This window comes from Megalobrama amblycephala, linkage group LG8 (genome assembly GCF_018812025.1).
Source record: "Megalobrama amblycephala isolate DHTTF-2021 linkage group LG8, ASM1881202v1, whole genome shotgun sequence".
Lineage (NCBI taxonomy): Eukaryota > Metazoa > Chordata > Actinopteri > Cypriniformes > Xenocyprididae > Megalobrama > Megalobrama amblycephala.
In genome coordinates, this window is record NC_063051.1 from 18,482,370 (window position 1) to 18,497,359 (window position 14,990).

At 35.3% G+C, this 14,990-nt stretch overlaps 1 protein-coding gene across 1 annotated transcript in view; it reads right to left on the reverse strand.

Moving 5' to 3' along the window:
- lrrc7 (leucine rich repeat containing 7) overlaps positions 1–14,990 on the reverse strand; it is a 150,367-nt gene that overhangs the window by 113,947 nt on the left and 21,430 nt on the right. The window contains exon 2 of the mRNA XM_048199826.1: positions 9,597–9,871. The gene's annotated coding sequence lies outside the window, so the exon portion shown is untranslated. The remainder of the gene's footprint in view (positions 1–9,596; positions 9,872–14,990) is intronic.

A 14,990-nucleotide genomic window follows, 5' to 3' on the forward strand; every position in this document is an offset into this window, starting at 1 on the left:
TTTTCTGCAGGACATATCTATTTAGTTTACAGACATTACCTTTAACTCTAAAACCAGTCCTCGAAGTGGGAAAAAAAAGTGCTGGTACTCCCGAGGGTTGAAATTGGGTTTCGGGGCCGGTCAGAGTACCGCAACATGTGAGAAGTGCCGGTACGCAAGAAAAAGTGAAGGTACACTACAGATTAAAACATAGAAGCCAAAACTGCCTAAGACAATGCATAATTAAAAATATATAATATTTTTTAAAATGCACATGTATTCATATGTCATGTGCTGACTAGCTGGCCTTACCACACTCAGCACAGTACATTTGGTGTCATAAAATAGTAATATGCTCAAGTGTTATGATAAGCAAACATCTTTTTCTCTGCAAGAGAAAGTATCTAGAGCTTTACAAAGACCATTGCTGTGCTGCACCACGATGCAATAAATCATTTAAGATATTCCTTTGGATCAGTTCTCAAGCCATATTCAACAGAACATGGAGTGTCAAGGGAGCTTTATCTTTTCCGCTACAGAGAGAGAGTCCTTTGTTGATAAAATCTCTTTCAAATTCATAAGTTTGAATAAGAATAATGAATATATTTAATTTCAGCTGATCCTTCCATCTTTTATCCATAAATGTAAAAACTACAGCGATGTCAGCTGACTAAAAGTAAAGCAATTACATGTAACTATTTATAGTGCTGATCTCATGTTACATAACATTAAACACACATTGAAAGCATCACTTTTCAGGTCCTGAGATCCTCAACTTGATGTTATATCCACTCAGATAAGCACAGGGTAAAGCCTCATTGTGACAGACTGGATATGTGCTGTCATGCTGGTATAATGAAGGTTTGAAAGGCAAGCAAGCCACAGGCCTCACCGGCAGACCTCAGACTGTGCCAGACTCAGCAAGGGATAGGGAAGTGTGAAACCTCAGCCAGCAGTGGTGATTATGAGAAAACTCTCAATTAACTCTCACATAAATTTTGTTGAGAACAAATCTGTGATCTGTGAAAAACTCTGAAAAGTTTCAACAGTGTATACAGGTACATGCATCACCAGGGAATTATTGTGAAACATCATGAACATTGAATTTGATTGTGTTTGATGCTGCTAGAAATAAGATTTTAAACAGCATTTTTGTAATGCAATGTCCAACTCCAACAAGCAGCCTATTAACTTTTTAAATCTTTCTCAGAGGCAAAATTGTTTAGTCATGGTGGAAATTATGCCACTGAGGGACAGTCATAATTTGCGTAAATCATTTACCCACTACAAACAATGAAACAATTTATAATTAGTTCACTCTTCATTTTAAGAATGTATATATATTTTTTAAGCTTTGGGTCTAAAAGGTAAAAAAAAAGAAAAGAAAAGAAAGCATGAAGGCGTGTAAATGAAATTTCCAAAACAGTTAATGCGAACATCATGTAACAAAAATCATGAATCTGAAATTAGTTAAATTTGTAAATAAATAAATAAAAATCACCCTCTTCGAACATAAAAGTGCTATAATTAAAGAAACACATCTATACTTTTAGTATAACTAGAATATTTATATTTTATGCACTTTTTAATTATTCATTTATCTGTAGCAACTTTTATTCAGTCATGTTATGAACTGAATCCGGTTTACATATCTGAACCTGGCAGACAGGTTTAGGTATCTGTGGTGCCATGGAAACATTGTGGGATGTCATGGAGACAATCCAAGTGGAATGTCATGGAAACATTATGAAGGAGAACAGGATTTAACCGTACAAATCTCATCTAGCCATAGATATGAGAATTATGAAATGCTGAAAACATGTTTTCTTTCATTCTAAGCTTGAGTTGTAAACAGAATATTTTATTGCATGGCCTCAAGATTGTTTTAATTACTTTACTGTGATTGCACTGCACAGCCCTCAGATTATTTAATTACTATGATAAGAAAATATATGCCTGCAACAAATGTTAATAGAGATTACCCTGAGACAGTGCAAATATATGAGCTTCCAAAGAGAAGCTCAATTCATGACATGCATGTACAGTATGTTAATGTGAGCTAATGAGCTGTACATTTCCTGACTAAATTTTGGGGGGTTAAATGTTTTATTTATGAATCTCATCTGACTTTCCTTAAAATGCAAACATCAGAATAACGTGTCATTCAACAGACAATATCAGCATGAAGAGTGATCATGAGGCCTAACTCACAAGAAGAAATGGACACAGAGACTGGTAAGTCTTGAGAGTGGGTGTCTGAGAGGAAGAAGGGGGGCTGACTGCAGGAACTAGTGTTACACCACCTACCACATTGCCTCTTCAGGGACTCCAGGCTTTCTCTCCTATCCACGCTACTGAGGTGTAGCTATGCTCCATCTGCTGCGGTTACCATGGCAACAAGTCCCACTGATCTACATAAGACCATGGAGGGAGATCTGTTCGTCTGATCTATTAGCATGACTCAACGGCATCTTCATCATTGCCAGCCCTGAAGCCAGTCATTTTGGAAATATGACTGAACGTAATTAGGTTGACCTCTGAGTGAAAGCGGAACAACATTTTCTCCTCAATGTACAATCAAGTTTTCACTCTCCTCATTTGAAATTTGTCACTAAAATTTAACAAAAGTCCTGCACCTCAAGCAAATAATCAGTGTTCGGTCAAACATCAAGTATGTGTTATAAAATTAAACAAGTTTCTAACTGCAATTATGAAATAGAGACTATAAATAATCTAGATGCTGTTGTAAAAACCTCAAGGCTGTGAAACAAATACAAAACTGGTTTTAATTGCAAATGATTGAAAAAGAATATACACTAAAAAAAAAGTTGTAAATAAAACAAAGATTATTGGAGTACATTTTACAAGAAAATACTATTTCATTTTTTTCTATTTCAAAATTTCACATTTAATTCAATGTGTCACTTGCCATTCCTTTCTAACTGTTTGTGAAATGTACTAGCAATTTCTGAGTGAAAAAAAAATATATATATATATATATATATATGTGTGTGTATATACATGTGTATATATCTTGAAGTTCTTCAGACAATTTTTAAAAACATGTCTATAGCAAATGAGCTGTAGGCTATGTGCTAGCAGCGTGCTGTCATTCTCATATGTAGTGTATAAAGTAAGTATGTAGGATCATTATAATTGCCTAATTTGATACAAAGCACACTGCAATACTCCAGGCAATAGAATTAGGCCCACACATAGGGAGTCTAAAAATAAAAGCTAAAGCACATTTAGCCACAGCTCTGTGTGTGCTACTCATGCAGAAGAATGGGTTTTAGTAACAATATCATTTCTGAAAATGTATCATAAATAAACTGATCTTAATGCATTATCTAGAACTAAATTGTGATCTGTAGAGGAGTGTTGGAATATAAGTTTGTGTAAAATCAGTGGAAGAAATGACATGATCATGACCACCAGAGGTGACAGTTAAAAAGTAAGAAAGTAACTGATTTGTGATCATGTTAATAAATGCTGAATGGCAGAACTCAATCAGGAGGTTCTATTGTTTGATGAATAAAATCAACTAGTTTTTCATTTACACCTTTAAAAAATGGCAGAAATATCACACTGTAAAACTAAATAAGTTCAGAATACCCAAAACATTTGAGGAAACTTATGACCTCAAAACATTTAAGTAAACTAACTCATAAACTAACACTTGGTGACAAGTGGGGCGGGGCCGAGAGCCGTGGAAGCGGAGCAAGGCCAGTGTGGTGCACAGGTGTCTCTCATTACATCACATCACCGACATCCCTTCACTCCCACAGTTCTCAGCCTCACCCTTCTAATCATAATGTTAATTACATACAGTTCATTTACATAAACATCACATTCAGATCTTGGTTAAATGTTAGATAGCAAATAACACATGCTCTTATAACTATCAAAGAGACTGTCATTACTTGCATGTATATAATCAAACAACATACAGTATATGTGGTCTTAAAAGTTTTGCAGCCCATCCTCAACCTAACTAGGCTCTATTCTTCACCACATAAAAAACTAACAAAAATGTAAATACCAACATGACACAACATTAAACACTAACTAATGTATCCCTATGTTAATCTTGTGCAAAAACACACAAAATAACACTTAAAGCTGCAGTCCGTACCTTTTTTTGGTTAAAAATGATCCAAAATCAATTTTTGAGCAAGTATATAACCAGCCAGTGTTCAAAACTATCTCCTTACCTTAGCCCGGTTCACAACAGTAAGCTTGTAATAATGTTTTATAATAAAATTATACTAGTAGATTTCCACGGGAAACTCACAGTTTGTCTTTGCGTCATTACGTCACGTCCGTAAACAGAAAGGAAGGAGTCCCAGCTAGACTATGCATATAGGATGCTGCTGGTAGCAGATTATTTATAGCCTTTTCTCACAGCAGCTGCAATAATTAAACTTATCATTTTGATGGCGGATTGTAATCCAGAAAAGTCCAAATGACAATCATCAGTGACAACTGGAGATTCACCCGTGGTCAAAAGCAAAAGACTTCGGACTGCGGAGTGGCTACAGAAATTGAAATCTACAGGTAACGCTAATACACACTAAATACACAGTCACGCAATGCTGATGTTGTAAACGTTAACAATTTGAGAACAATGTATAACAACAATAATAATTTGCACGGTTTGATGCGATATGAGCTATGCGATCGTTAGATTTAATCACCATTGGCAGCATGATTTATTGTAGGCTAATGCTTTTCCCCTCAGTTGGTCAGAACAAAAGTGGCAGAAATGTACTTGTTCAGATAACATATTCCGGTGAAAATTTCTACTTTGGTCATACTTCAAGACTACAATCTGTGATTCCGAAGTACAGTATCCACATCGGTTGGGTGACTGACAACAAACATTAGATTCATCCGCGTCGAGAAGCCATGCCGATGCACAACCCACGTAAAGATAATAATTCCGCATATCTCTGCAATTGCAGGTTGCAAACAGAGATGGCGACAAACTTACAGACATCAGCTTTAATTTCAGCATTTTTTTATACAGTCTGACACAAAGCATGCTGGGAATTAGAAATCTGCTGTAACTCAACTAAATCATATTAAGTTCAGCTTAATACAATGAAATTTTGTTCACACAACTTTTTTCTATTAAGTACAATGAACTTCCATTATTATTTGTGTGAAACAAACTCATTTCATTTAATTAATTTCACACTTCGGTTTTACAGTGCATGGATTATGTTCTGTTAGTTTAGTTGTCATGGACTTGTAGTTTGTATTCATTAGTTCCTGTTCTCCTTTGTTTAGATTCCTGCCACTTATAAGTTATCATGGAGATTCATTTAATGATCACAAGTGTTTGTCATTATTACCCTCATTTGCCTTGTTTTTAAGTTGCAGTCTTTTCAGTCCTCATTTATCCGGTCTTGCTTGTGTTAACTTCGATTACCTGTCCTTGGATTTAACTTTGGAGTCTATTAAAGACTGTTTGCCTGAATCTTTGTGTGCTTTACCACAACCTTTGCTGACAATGGCTATTACCATAACATTATTATTGTTGATAATAAATCAGTAAGTAAGCAACAACAGCAATGTGCAATAGACATTGAAACTAAAATGTTCAACAATCCCTGATCTTCCCTACAAGATCAGTACATGCTGACCTTAAACGGTTTAACTAGAGGGTGCAGAAAACACTTGTAATAGTTGCAGGCTATACTTTAAATTTCTGTTGTAGAATAATTACTGCATGATTCTTTCTCTAAAATGTGATGCTAGTTGACTTGTTAAACACTGAAAATCTATTAACAAGGCACAACACTAAGAATTGTTAACATAAATTAGGCTGAATAGATATAATATACAATGTTGATTTCTAAATATCTCTTGAATATATTTAGGTTAAATAAAAAAATTTTAAGGATGAGACTGAGACAGTGTTTATGTTGGCATCTACCTAATTTGGCCAACAGCTACCAAATGCCAGATGAATTTGTGCCAAAATACTATGTGGAATACTTTTATTTCAGCATCACTATTAATGCAAGACGTGACTCTGATTAGCCAGCCAATAGTGGCACAGTTCCGAACCTTACTATCTGAAATTCCACAGGATAATGAAGATTTAGAGTGGGTGGGAGTTTGACCGCTTGCATTACATTTTTCTGAAGATTTCGATCTCCAGAGAGCTGTTTCCTTCTAACTCACTGCTTTCATCCAGTTACCCCACCATTACTCTAAACTGTGAATCTTCCACAATATAGTTTCCCATCAGTACAATAGACAAGAGGACAAAGGCCAGGAAATCCCCATCTGCTAGAGATACAACCCATTTGTTTTATAAACTGTCAACATCTGAAATTAACAAAATAATGAGGGTACTTTGTCTTAGTATAGGATGATATTCTGCATTCTTCATATACAATCTGCATATACTGGACAATAAGTGATAAAGGTTTGATCAGCCTATTCTCGGATAGATTAACACCTGTTGTACAACAAATTCCAGCATTCTGATATGACATATCTGGCAAGTGTCCCAAATATTACACTTGCTACATGTAATCTCAACCCTTAAAAACTGAATGAAGCCTAAATGTGATCTTAGGAACTTGTCCATAATTATACAGTAGTTTTCTTTTTCAAGAAAGCTTGGAAAATTTGTATGTTACATGCACAACATGATGATAAAAACCTTGCAATTGTTCTCCGGTCTTAGAGACATTAAAACTTAAAGGTACTCTAGATTCAAAATTTGAATTTACCTCGGCATAGTTGAATAACAAGAGTTCAGTACATGGAAAAGACATACATTGAGTTTCAAACTCCATTGCTTTCTCTTTCTTATGTAAATCTCATTTGTTTAAAAGACTTCCGGAAAACAAGCGGATCTCAACATAACACCGACTGTTACGTAACAGTCGGGGTGTACGCCCCAATATTTGCATATGCCAGCCCATGTTCCCAACATTATGAAAGGCATTAGACAAGGGCAGCCAGTAACGTCTGGATCTGCACAGGTGAATCAACAGACAAGGTAAGCAAGCAAGAACAACAGCAAAAATGGCAGATGGAGCAATAATAACTGACATGATCCATGATAGCATGATATTTTTAGTGATATTTGTAAATTGTCTTTCTAAATGTTTCGTTAGCATGTTGCTAATGTACTGTTAAATGTGGTTAAAGTTACCATTGTTTCTTACTGAATTCACGGAGACAAGAGCCGTCGCTATTTTCATTTTTAAACACTTGCAGTCTGTATAATTCATAAACACAACTTCATTCTTTATAAATCTCTATTTAGCCACGGAGCATATAGCCTCAAACTCATAATGAATCAAATATAAACATCAAAATAAATACTTTACTCACATAATTCGAAGCATGCATACAGCATGCATGACGAACATCTTGTAAAAATCCATTTGAGGGTTATATTAGCTGTGTGAACTTTGTAAATGTGCTGTAATATAATCGAGAGCTCGTGTGGCAGGGAGCACGCGAATTAAAGGTTGGCGCACTGAAAAAATCAGTGCATAGTTAATGATGCCCCAAAATAGGCAGTTAAAAAAATTAATTAAAAAAAATCTATGGGGTATTTTGAGCTGAAACTTCACAGACACATTCAGGGGACACCTTAGACTTATATTACATCTTGTGAAAAAGCATTCTTGGGCACCTTTAAGCGGTCATGTGCACAAAACATGCACGCTCTGAACAAACAACTGTAACGGGTTTATGAGCAGAGCGAAAAAAGGAGGAAACCTTCAGCTGATAAATAAATCAGGTGTTTAAGCATATTGGACTGTTGTAATCTTAAGCATAATTGGTGTACGATTGTGCATATAAATGAATTGCAAAATGAATAAAGCACACATGACTCAACAAAAACATTAAGAGTATAGTCTCACAAGGATTTAGGAGAATGTGTGTCAAAAATTAAAGCATAGTGAATTCAGCATGACTTAATTTCTACCTGATATCTCTTTTCTCCTCACCAAAGCGAGAAGGTGCTAATGAGAACACCTGGCTGAATAGCTGAGAGCGAGAAGTGTTCCTGAAGCCATTCATTAGGCCTCTCACAGCGACACTCACTTGTGTAGATCACTCAGACCCAATTTGAACATACGAGTAGACTGAGACTCACCCACAAAAATACATCTAGGAATTTTCACCAAGGAGTTAGGCTAGCATGGCCCAAATGAATGTGAATGCTAAAAGATTAGGGATTCACAACTTAATGGGAACATATTGTTTACATTGGTAATTTACTGGCATTTGGTCGATATTGGATATATATTGGCCGGTTTTTAAATTTTGATGACTTTGCTGCAATCTAAAGCTTACTTAATGTTAACCCATTAAAAAAATGTAATAATTTAACAACACTGATAAATGTAATCGTTAGCAAATATCAAAATGAGTATCCATTCTTTTTCATACTGTACATAATAAAGTTGTGATGCCCAACTTTTAGTTTTTAGAATTTTATGTATTTATCGATTTTCTAAAATATTTTGTTATATAATTTTATAATGGAAACTATTTAAGTTATTGGCCATAAAAAGTAGAGTGAAACATTTTATCCATCGGGAATTGATTGATCTTAAGGTCAAGTGTATATCCAATAGCATCTCAATATATCATTATGTCATTATTTGCTATTATTGTCATATTCTTTACTATATATTTACAACAGTAACTTAAGAAGCTATTTGGATATTACTTAACATTAATTAACATTAATAATAGGCAGCGTGCCCTAGTAGATGTGGATAAGTTATTAGTTTTTGATATAGAATTTTTTATATTTTTAAGGAATTTTATCATAGAAAATATTTTTTAATTATAGAATTTTATAGACCACTAAGATATCAGCCTGAAAAGAATTATGGGCAGAATTTTAATGTAAATAAGCTGCCTTCATAAGAAAACTTCACCCCGTTTTATCTTGGAAGTACATTAGAAACAATACATAACTTGCTCTGTTTTGGCCATGCTCTTGTTTCCAACATAAAATATTTCATATGAAACACGCTAAACTCTACTGCGAAATCACACTCCTTTTTCAATAAAAAAAAGCCAAATAAGAGCAGCTTAAAAAAAACCCCTTAATTTTCTTAATCGTTTCTATCCAACGAAGTACTGTTACAAAACTCAATAGTAATAGCCACCAAATCAAAACTGTTGGACAATTGTGTCCAGCTGTTACCAATCTCGATCACAGGGCAAGGCCAGAAGTTAAATGATGCCATTATCTGTTTCACATTCAGACTGCAATAAAGCTCAGTGAGCCCATTACAAAAGAAAAGTTCACTCAACCATTCAATAGACCTCTATGACCACAGGAAATTATGGAGCCATTTGGATTGTCATGACAGTAGCAGTAACTTGTACAGCAAGGGCAACAGTAACAGGCACAGAACAAAGGCCAGCTCTACCACATCCCTTTTAATATACTATTTTCCTTTAACCTCATTCATATTCATTTTAAGCATTCAAACCCAAGCTCTAATGTGAAACAGAACAGAGAACATTACATTTATAAAAACCACAGACAGACAGCACCAGCAGGGTCATTGTCAGTATATTGCTTTTTTTTTTTTTAAATTCTGCCGTTTTTCACTTACCGAAGTAGAAATGGGATGACCTTTTGTAGATTTTATTGGCCGCTCTCTGAAGAGACTCCCAGAGCAGGCAGGACTTGTGTAGATTATCACTGGTGGGTACAGACGGCCACCCAGTTCATTTGTGTGCAAACACTCATGTTTTCCTCATCTTCAGCCTCCTGTCCAAATCCTGCCAGCCACTAGACTCTGATGGCATATCCTGTTATATCGCCCATGCTACACTCTCAGTCCTGAAGCACTGACTGAAAGAGGCTGCCTCTTGTTTCCAGATGCACCTGCAAAACAGAGAAAAGGAGACTATGAAGGCTGATGAATTGTGTGTAGTATGACCAAAATTATGTATTAATATACTAAACTGGGGTCTCTTTTGATGTTATGTTGATTTGAAAGGTATTGGGTCTGAGAAAATATGGGTCAAGATCCAAGATCTATCCCTGCCAATTTTTTTTTTTTTTAGCCTGCCTAAGTGTTTTTTTTTTTTTTTTTTTTTTTTTTAAGATGAATCACAGTATAATTTCCATGTGATTTAGCACTAGTGCAAATATACTTTTGGTGGCAAACAGCACAGCTTTTAAGATCAGCATGTGAGAACAGCTCACTATTAAAGTAAACAGATTTATGGCTGCAGGGCAAGACTGCTTTCAGAGACACAAGATGATGAGCAGTAAATCACATCTAAGGAACTGCATGTGAACGCACCTAAAACATTTAATATCTGGAGCTTATAAAAATGATAGAGCTTTAAACACTAACACTAAAAAAAAAGAGAGTGGCTACACATATAGAATAATACATTTTTTTCTTCTAACACTGTCATATATATTGTCCATAATTTACTGTATTGCTTGCTGAATCCCTAAAGGAACGATTTAAATGTGTGTGTGTGTGTGTGTGTGTGTGTGTGTGTGTGTGTGTGTGTGTGTGTGTGTGTGTGTGTGTGTGTGTGTGTGTGTGTGTGTGTGTGTATATATATTAGTACAGTCCAAAAGTTTGGAACCACTAAGATTTTTAATGTTTTTAAAAGAAGTTTCGTCTGCTCACCAAGGCTACATTTATTTAATTAAAAATACACTAAAAAACAGTAATATTGTGAAATATTATTACAATTTAAAATAACTGTTTTCTATTTGAATATATTTCACAAAGTAATTTATTCCTATGATGGCAAAGCTGAATTTTCAGCATCATTACTCCAGTCTTCAGTGTCACATGATCCTTCAGAAATCATTCTAATATGCTGATCTGCTGCTCAAGAAACATTTAATGTGTACAATTGTACAAAATATTTGTGTACAATATTTTTTTTCAGGATTATTTGATGAATAGAAAGTTCAAAAGAACAGTGTTTATCTGAAATCTAATCTTTTGTAACATTATAAATGTCTTTACTGCCACTTTTGATTGATTTAATGCATCCTTGCTGAATAAAAGTATTCATTTCTTTAATTTCTTTTCAAAAAAATAAAAATAAAAATTCTTACTGACCCCAAACTTTTGAACGGTAGTGTATAATGCTACAGAAGCTTTGTATTTCAGATAAATGCTGTTCTTTTGAACTTTCTATTCATCAAGGAATCCTGAAAAAAAAAGTACACAACTGTTTTCAACATTGAAAATAATCATAAATGTTTATTGAGCAGCAAATCAGCATATTAGAATGATTTCTGAAGGATCATGTGACACTGAAGACTGGAGTAACGATGCTGAAAATTCAGCTTTGCATCACAGGAATAAATTACTTTGTCAAATATATTTAAAGAGTACACAGTTATTTTAAATTGTAATAATATTTCACAATATTACTGTTTTTTTACTGTATTTTTAATTAAATAAATGTAGCCTTAGTGAGCAGACGAAACTTCTTTTAAAAACATTAAAAATCTTAGTGGTTCCAAACTTTTGGACTGTACTGTATATATATATATATATACAGTACTCCAATACATTTTCTCCTTGCAATATGCTAAAATATAACAGTAAACCTGACTTTGACTTTTGATACAGATGAATTGTACATATTTAGTTCATAAAATTAACTTTTCCCATGAAACTTAAAACATTTTAACATCTTAATGTAATAAAATAATGTTTCACAACCTCTTTTGGCCTACATATACCACCACCCCTGTCACAAACCACTTTGACACACAGATGTTGAGGATCCAAGTGCAGTTTTATTAGGCTAATCCAAAAACATAATTCAAATACCAGGAAAGAGACCAAAAACGCAGGGCAAACAATCCAAACCACTACTGAGTCCAAATCACAAGCGAACAGGGAAATCCAGGCAGTTGATCGAAACCATAACTCGAAAACCAAACAGAGACTGCTCAGAATTGCAGTGTGACACAAACAAGACTTTGCAAAGAATGACTGAAAACACAGAGGGCCCTATCATACACCTGGTGCAACTAAGTGTTTTTTGCTAGTTTCAGCCCGACGCAGTTATCATTTTCATGTCCTGCGCCACGTTGTTTAAATAGCAAATGCATTTGCGCCCATTTGTGCGCCCATGCGCATTCAGGTCTGAAAACGAGGCGTGTTCAGGCGTATTGTTAGCGCGTTGCTATTTTGAGGCAACTGAAATAGACTGCGTCATTGACCAACTGATATTTGGCCTAAAGTCAATGGTGCAATAATTTTTTTTGTTATTTAAAGAGTGCGCAGCAGCACACAAACATGCCAAATATTAAAAATAAAAGGATTACATTGTAAAAGATTATTATTGTGTGCATAGAGATAACAATGCTTTGGTGGAATCTGGGCTGTCCGATAGATGCTAGTCTGCTCGCTTTAACCTTGCGCACGAGCAGATCTGTTTCCTCGCTAGAGAAGCGTTTCCACTTGCAAATTCCGCCATGTAAATAGCGAATCCGCCATGGCACGAACACAACTGGCTTTTAAAGGGAATGAGAGATGAGACTCTGATTGGTTTATTACACATTACGCCCAAAACACACCCATTACTCATTAAGAGAAAAGGGACAACCCTTTTAGACCATGCACCGGGCGCGCTGATCATTTTTCCCATCATTAAACTAGCAAAAGTGGATTCGGACATGCCCTAAGGGCACTTGCACTGTGCGCTTTAGACCATGCACTAAAATAGGTAAGGCAGAGTTAACAAAGTAATGAGACATAGCTGAAAGTAATGACACATAATGACTCCAGGCAATGGATTATGGGAAATGCAGTTCTTGATGAGATCCACTAGAGAGTGGCCTCTAGTGGAAATCAAAGGCACTCCAGCTGGTGGATGCAACTGCCCCATTCACTGATACTAAACCAGAAATGTGTTTCTTTTCAGGAAAATATATTGGGTACAATTCAGCTTTAACACTAATATTATTAAAGTCACAAAAAATCTAGGAGGAAAAAAAAAATGTAAAAAGGCTTTTGATATATATATATATATATATATATATATATATATATATATATATATATATATATATATATATATATAAAAGCAGCAGTGTATTTATTAACAGAGATGCAGGAAAGACAATCAGGTGGGTGTGGCAGTATTGCAGGTTCTGGATAGCAGATGGTACACTGTATGTTAACTGAAACTTTGTTGTTTTACCAGGGTGAAGAGGAGACTGTGAAGGATGGAGGGAGCACACACCTCGTTGCTGGTGGAGAGTGAGTATACAGGTAAGCAGATGACAAGCTTGACTCACAGGAACACGTGGGGAGATCACAAGGAGAGTGTAGGAGAGGATTCACGAGGAGATTGCTGGAAGAATCACAAGGAGTACGCTGACGTATTGATAGGAGAATCTTTAGAGTAAGCAGTCCGTTGTCCATAAATGAGACCAGACAATGACTGAGTGCGAGGTGTGTGCTTTTATGTTAGCTTCACTTCCTGTCTCTCTCTTCCTGATACCTTCATCTGATTGATTTTTGAAGGCAGCATAGATATATCCTTCACTGCCTTTGACATCCCACAAGCCACCATTTAAAACAGAAAAAGAAGAAGATATCTGACAATCCTGTGCTTTCCATTCTGTGACAGTTGAGCTTAAAAATAAAGATGGCATCTGAAAGTTGTGGTCAGTTTGTGTGTAAATGTATGTTTTTGACCAACGTTTTCCATTTTTGATGTCATTTCTAGTGAGAAATTATTATTGTAGTCATTAAATACTCACTTAGTTATCACCAGAAGCCTGTCCGAAATCAGTTTTGTGAGGTACCTTCATGCCCAAACACTGCCTACAACATCATTGCCTGATAAGGCAGCGAGGCAATAAGTCAACAGCAGTTTTCGGACACAGACTGTGATGGCTAAGCTGAATTTTCAGCAGTCAAAAGAACAACATTTATTTGAAATAGAAATCTTTTCTAAAAGTCTTAAAATTCCTTAAGATCAATTTAATGCATTCTTGCTAAATATAAGTTTTAATTTCTTTTAAAAAATTTTATTAACCTCAAACTTTTCAATGATAGTGTATATTTTGCTATGAACGTTTACACAATTTTTTTCAAACAGATATTTCGTACCTTTTTCTTTCTTTCTTTAAAAAAGAATCTATCCACAAATTAACAAGAAATTAACCGCAGTAAGCTATTTTATACCCCATAAGTCATAAGATCAATTATAGCCTTAAAGTTTTTTTTAACCCTTAAAGGGTTAGTTCACCCAAAAATGAAAATTATGTCATTAATGACTCACCCTCATGTCGTTCCAAACCCGTAAGACCTCCGTTCATCTTCGAAACACAGTTTAAGATATTTTAGATTTAGTCCGAGAGCTTTCTGTCCCTCCATTGAAAATGTATGTACGGTAGACTGTCCATGTCCAGAAAGATAATAAAAATCATCATCAAAGTAGTCCATGTGACATCAGTGGGTTAGTTAGAAAGTTTTTGAAGCATCGAAAATACATTTTGGTCCAAAAATAACAAAAACTACGACTTTATTCAGCATTGTCTTCTCTTCCGGAATCCTTTCCATTGAATTGATTCCATTGAATTGATTCCATTGAATCCTTTCATCTGTCGGCATTGGTAATGCACTTTTACGTTGTTGTTTTTGGCGATTAGGACATCAGCGACATGCACACTTACACACCTATTTTAAAAAATATAGCAATACCAAAATACAAACAATGTAGAATAGCTTGAATACAGCGTGCGTCTCTCTCAGACTGTAAACGAAGCTCGGGCGCACCAGATAACACGTCAGCAGCGTCTTACGTCAGCAGCGTCACTGCAGAGTCATGAACCCGGATTGACAACAGACCCGGAAGAGAAGACAATGCTGAATAAAGTCGTAGTTTTTGTTATTTTTGGACCAAAATGTATTTTCGATGCTTCAAAAACTTCTAACTAACCCACTGATGTCACATGGACTACTTTGATGATGTTTTTATTACCTTTCTGGACATGGACA